Below are 6,647 nucleotides of genomic sequence, written 5' to 3' on the forward strand. Positions count from 1 at the left end.
GAAGAGGGAGGGGGAAGGACTGCTAATGGTATGGGGTTTCTTTGGGGGCTGATGAAAATTTTCTGCAACTAGATAAAGGCAATAGTTGTACAATCACAGGAATACATTAAAAATTGCTGAACTGTGCACTAATGGTATGGGGAATGTATTGCCCCCTCCAAAAAAAGTAGGAGGTGCTGGACCAGGTGACAAAAGTGTGGCCATGCCCCAGACTTTTTCACTAGGGACCCTGCATGAGCCAGCAGGTGCCCAGAGAGAGCCCCCGCCCTGCCCTCGAGGCTTGGCTGAGGGCTTCCTGGAGGAGGAGTTTGGCTCAATGCTGAGCTGAACCAACTGCAGTTTTTGGAGTCTGCACGCATCATTCACAATCCCGTGGAGTATTGTATAAGAGCCGCATCGCAACTTTGTGACTCGCTGCTGCCAGGGCCCCAAGGAAGTGCTCTTCCTGGGCACGAACCCAGGACCTTTTAGCATGGCCCAGACATGAGTGCCCTTTGAGGAAGTGAACATGGTCTGGGACTGGCTGGGCATTGGAGGGCCTGTGCTAACCCCTCCCCAAGAGCACTGTCTTAGCTGGGACTGGGGTGCTGGGACTGCCGTGCTCAGTGAGAGGTGAGTGGTGCCCGATTCTGGGGCTTTTCCAGAACCTCTGTGGAAAGCCTGAGGTCTTCTCCTTTCACTGCTTTGTCCACAATCTGTGTTCTCTGCTATTCCTGGCTCCCAGAGAACACAACCTCACTCCTGCTGAGCTTCCTGCCAAGCAGCAAGAACAGCTTCTTGGGATCTTAGTGTCCCCTCTGCCGGCAGGTGCGGCGGCTGAGGGTTCAGCTGGGGGTGGGAGTGGCCCGGCTGGGGCAGTAGTGGGCACGAATGGCTCTGGCAGGCCTGATGCCAGAGGTCCAGGTGGAGGGGCTCCTGCATCTCTCTCCCCGTAACCCACAGGCCAACAGGGATAATAGGCAGTGACCAAGTGAGTTGACCAAGTGAGTTGGGGCTGCTGCCGCGGCTATGGAAATGAGTGCCCCTGGGGCCTGGCATGGGACACATTCAAGGCCTCCAAGTCACTCTTGGGCAAGCAGATAACAACACACCCTGGACTGAAGCCAGAGGTCCTCCTGGGCTCCCTGCTTGCCGGGAAACATACCCTTCGATCTGTTGAACTGTCTTCCAACCTGCTGTGGCAGTTTTGACCCCACTCCTGTTTGCCCTGCTGAGTCCTGCTTTCCTCACCTTCCCTGAGCATTGCCCTTTCTGTGGGAGGGAATCAGCAGAAGGTGCACTGTTGCACTTCAGATGCTTCTACCTCGTCGTTTCCTTGGAAGTCTCTATTCAATGGGGAGCTCCCTAGACTGGCTGCTAAGGTCGCATTTGCTTTTTCAGAGGAAATACCTTGTCAGGAACCCTACCCATCCTTATAGAACAGCTGCCTTCAGCTAACCCCTTTCCTCATAGGGGCCAGGACAAAGCATGGGACAAGAAATTCAGAGTGACCTTCTCATGAGAGGCTGAGGCTGGCTCAAAGATTCCGTGTGGCAGTGTGAAAGTCAGAAGACCTGGATTTTCATCCCAGCTTTGCAACTTGTGAGCTTTATGATGGTCAAATTGATGAAGACTGGGCTTCAGGCTGCTCCTCTGTAAACGGGGGCTGTCTCCCTCCTGGGGATTGTGTGAAGGCAATGGAGACAACACTTCAAAGTTTCTTGGCCGGGCACGGTGGCTCATGCCTGTAATCCCAGCACTTTGGGAGGCCGAGGCAGGTGGATCATGAGGTCAGGAGATGGAGACCATTGTGGCCAACATGGTGAAACCCCGTCTCTACTAAAATACACACACAAAAAATTAGCCAGGTGTGGTGGTGTGTGCCTGTAGTCCCAGCTACTTGGGTGGCTGAGGCAGGGAAATTGCTTGAACCTGGGAGGCAGAGGTTGCAGTGAGCTGAGATCGCACCACTGCACTCCAGGCTGGCAACAGAGCGAGACTCTCAAAAAAAAAAAAAAAAAAAAAATTGTCTTGCATAGGCCTGGCTCATGGCTTTGCTTTCTTGCTTTCTTACCTCGGGGTTGGGGAGTCACCGCACTGTGCTATGAGGAAAGCCCCTCTCCATTCAGGAGACCCTGCTAGGGAGGAGTCTGGGCTCCCACCTGTGGTCAAAGTGAGGGGCGAATTCTTTCCCTGTCAGAGATGGACCAATGACTTTATGACAAACCCAGCCTGTGATTTTTCTAGTCTAAGCATTAAAAGCTCCTAAACCCAGCCAGATCTGGTGGCTCACGCCCATAATCCCAGCACTTTAGGAGGCTGAGGTGGGTGGGTCACTTGAGGTCAGGAGTTTGAGACCAGCCTGGACAACATGGTGAAACCTCATCTCCAGTAAAAATAGGAAAATTAGCTGGGTGTGGTGGCGGGTGCCTGTAATCCCAGCTGCTCAGGAGGTTGAGGCAGGAGAATCGCTTGAACCCGGGAAAGGGAGGTTGCAGTGAGCCGAGATCACACCACTGTACTCCAGCCTGGGCATCAGAGTGAGACTCCATCTCAAAAATAAATAAATAAATAAAAATAAAAACTCTTAAACTCTTTTAAAAAATAGCTACAAAGCGCCTCCCCTGTCTCCGTGCCAACTGGGGTGAGGTGGGAGTTTAATGGATCCTGTAGATCATATACATTTGAATCTCAGGCCTAGATGAAGGCAGAGCCCTCATGAATGATCAGGGGAGATACGTTTTCTATCTAGAGCCCTGGACAAGCTAGATAAGCTATTTCATTATCTCTCTTTGCAAGTGAGGAGATTGTTTTTTCTGTCACCTTTTTCTGTAGAGTGGAAGCCTTGGAAGGTCTTGGCTGTATGCAGGATTCACAGCTTTGACGCATGCGTGCCCTAGGCCCAGGCCTCAGCTCCTGTCCCTGTTGGTGGCCATTACATCCAAAGCTTCTTAGGTATCAAGATTGGCAGCTCTCCCCTTCCACCTCCCCTGCATCCAGTGCAGCTGCCTCCACGATCTCCTACTTCTTTGGTTTCAGTTTTCTTTGCTTTCCTTTTGGCTGCAGGATTTCCCTTTCTTTAGCAAAGCTCAGTTAGTGCATTTGAAAGCCTGTTCATTACCTTTTCTCTACCACTTCTAGGTGTTTTTAGAGCAGAAAACTTTCTATGTTTCCTAGTCTGCCACACTATCAGACATGTAAGTCTCTGTGATACAATTTCTCTCTATTAAACCAGCAAAAATTTAGCAGAGGCATGTGCAAGGGTGAGGGAAGGGCTCACATTCTCCTGATGGGAATCTGAATTGCTACTCAATTCCTGACAGTATTTTGCAATAAAAAATATGAAAAAATGATGCATGTCTTTTGTCCCAGCAATTTCCATTTCTAGGAAGTTACTCTATTAAATAATCATGGATGTGTGCAAAGTTTCAGGTTCAGGATGTTTGTCATAGTTGTATCCAGCCTCGGCATTTCCAAAAAGTATACACTGTTTAAATATTCCAGTTGGGGAAACAAAAAGGAAAAAACAAGAAGGAAGGGGAAGCACTTAGGAAAAGAAAAACTTTCTGAGAAATCTTCAGCAAATGAATGCTTACGACTCTAGGGTCAGATACATCTCTTGGCCTTCTCTAGCTATGAGGGAAACTTGGAAAATCAGAATTTTTATTTGGGTACAACTGAGGTTTTGTTAGTAAGGACGAAGGGAGGAATGGATACCATAGTGTGTATGTATGTATGTAAGTATATGGGTGTGTTTATTAGGGTTGTCTAGAGGGACAAAACTAATAGGATAGATGACTATATGAAGGGGAGTGTATTAAGGAGTATTGACTCACACGATCACAAGGTGAGGTCCCACAATAGGCCATCTGCAAGGCAAGGAGCAAGGAAGCCTGTCTGAATCCTAAAGCTGAATAACCTGGAGTCCGATGTTCAAGGACAGGAAGCATCCAGCATGGGAGGAAGATGGAGGCCAGAAGACTAAACCAGTCTAGCCTTTCCATGTTCCCCTGCCTGCTTTTATTCTGGCCACGCTGGCAGCTGATTAGATGGTACCCACCTAGATTGAGGATGTGTCTGCGTCTCCCAGTCCCCTAACTCAAATGTTAATCTCCTTTGGCAACACTCTCACAGACACACCCAGGAACAAAACTTTGCATCCTTCAATCCAATCAAGTTGACACTCTTTATTAATCATCACAGTATGTATGTGTGTATACATGTAAATATGTATGTATGCAAGTATCTATGCATCTATCTATTGATTGAGATGCTTCTAGAAGGGGAGATATCAAGTTCTTCTGATGTTTATTCCTAGTTGGAAGAATTTTAAAGGTAATTTTTACAATCTTGTTTTTGCACATTTGATATAATACAGCTGCATTATATTTATTTTTAAAATAAATATTTTAAAATTTCAAATATTTAAAAAATACATTAAGATAATAAAATATAATAAGATAATATAAAACAGCTGTATTATATTTATTTTTAAAAAGTCACTCAAGAGCCTGGGTGCGGTGGCTCACACCTATAATCTTAGCACTCTGGGAGGTCAAGGTGGGTGAATTGCTTGAGTCCAGGAGTTCGAGACCAGCCTGGACAACATGGTGAAACCCTGTCTCTCCAAAAAATACAGAAAAATTAGCTGGGTGTGGTGGTGCACACTTGTGGTCCCAGCTACTTAGGAGACTGAGGTGGGAGGATCGCTTGAGCCCAGGAAGCAGAGGTTTCAGTGAACCAAGATTGCACCACTGCACTCTAGCCTGTGTGACAGGGTGAGACTCTGTCTCAAAGAAAAAAAAATGTCAAGAAAGGTTATAGTTGTTAAGGATGGGGTGACACATGATGGGGGTAGGACCACAGCCAGATGTGGTGCCAGAGAGCGATGAGAAGCAGAGAACCACAATATCTCAGGAGTGTGGGATGAGGATACAGCAACTGCCAGGGTGGGGCACTCTGAGTGTTCTCAATGGATTGTTATGTCCTTGGTTTTTAATTTGGTGGGGGGGTCAAAATGTTGCCTGTTGTCTTGTATGTGCTGCCTACAACCCATTTGGAATATAGAGGGCAGAAGGGGGGAGTCTGCAGCCCCTCCAGACATCCCTGCTATGTAGGTGGAATATCTTGATTGTGCGTGGATTTCGTTATCACCCAGGTAGCTGCTTGCCATTGTATCTGACTTCTCCTTTCAGCTCTTTAATTGGTTAAAATGTTCTAAGACCTCCTTCATGTTGTGTCCAGCCTCAGAAAACAGATCAGAGTTGTCCTCCCCAAGAGGAGTAGGCCATAGAGTTATTACCATGAGAGCAGCTGCTGGGTCTTGAGGACCCCGCCACAAAAGGACAAACACAATGTGTTGGGAATGTCGGAGAACCACAGTTTTCCCCCTTTACCAGGAATCATGCTGATGATGGTGGCTGCCATTTATTGAGTGTTTACAGTGAGTATTTTCTCATTTAGTCCTTCAAAGCACTTCACAAGATAGATTCTCATTTTATAACTAAGAAAACAAAGGCTTGGACAGGTTAAGTAACCTGTCTAAGATCACACAGCCAGGACAGTGGGAAAGGGGTGACTGCGCAATATCTGGTTTTGAGTCTATGTTTGTGACTATTAGTTATTCTACTCAGGGTGACCGGCAATCCTGCTTTACTTTGGACTGTCCTGGTTCCAGCACTTGAAGTCCCACATTCTGAGAGACTCCTCAGTTCCAGGCAAACCTGGACAGCTGGATTTACTTCCTTGGCAGTGACAGTCGTCTTTCCACTGAGCGCTAAGGGGTCCGTGTGTTCTTCACACCTGGATGGTCATCTGGGTGCGACTGAGGCTGGGTATTTTCCATAGTGGCCCCCGGGCAACAACAGGCACATAATTGGTACCAAAGGAAAAAAAAATCCTAGTGGAGTTAATGAGTGAATAAATGACTAATGTCATCTACAGCAACTACTTTCAGATTATCTATTATGAGTCAGGCACTGTTAGGTGCTGTGGGAAATAAGTGAGTTTCAGCTAAATAACTGAGTAATGTGAGTAACTGAATTGCACTCTAGTGTAGAGACTTGCACTGTTGGCGGTGTCAACAAAGATTCATGAAGGGATATTGCACCGCAGGCTTGATGGCTTTAATAACCCACAGCAGTAACGCCACTCTGTTTCAGTAGATCCTGGAGTTGATAAGCCTTATCCCTCACACGGTCTAATTCTTCTGCCTCCCAGCAGATGTGTGAGATATTCAACGCCGCTTCACAGGCAGGGAGAGTGAGTCAGAAAGGAACACAAGCTTATGATCTAAAGCCGTGATTGCATAGTGGCGGCCCTCAGGCCACCTCCAGGCCACTGTTGTGTTTTGTGGTCTATATAATTTTTTTAAACAAAATTGAATTGGTGACTCACACCTGTAACCCCAGTACTTTGGGAGGCTGAGCCCAGGAGTTCAAGACTAGCCTGGGCAACATGGCAAGACTTGGTCTCTACAAATAATAAAAAAAAAAGTAGCCAGGTGTGATGATGCACACCTGTGGTCCTAGCTACTTGGGAGGCCGAGGTGGAAGAATCACTTGAGCTGGGGCAGTTGAGGCTGCAGTGAGCCACGATTATGCCACTGCACTATTGCATGACAGTCTTTAAAGACTGGAAGATTTTGCATAAAAATCTGAATTTCTAGT

The 6,647-nt window shown here is 47.1% G+C and overlaps 1 pseudogene; it reads left to right on the forward strand.

Moving 5' to 3' along the window:
• The first annotated feature begins 202 nt into the window (after positions 1–202).
• On the forward strand, positions 203–2,499 carry LOC115931451 (single-strand selective monofunctional uracil DNA glycosylase-like; annotated as a pseudogene).
• Positions 2,500–6,647: the final 4,148 nt, after the last annotated feature.

The sequence above is a fragment of the Gorilla gorilla genome, chromosome 17, assembly GCF_029281585.2.
Source record: "Gorilla gorilla gorilla isolate KB3781 chromosome 17, NHGRI_mGorGor1-v2.1_pri, whole genome shotgun sequence".
NCBI lineage: Eukaryota > Metazoa > Chordata > Mammalia > Primates > Hominidae > Gorilla > Gorilla gorilla.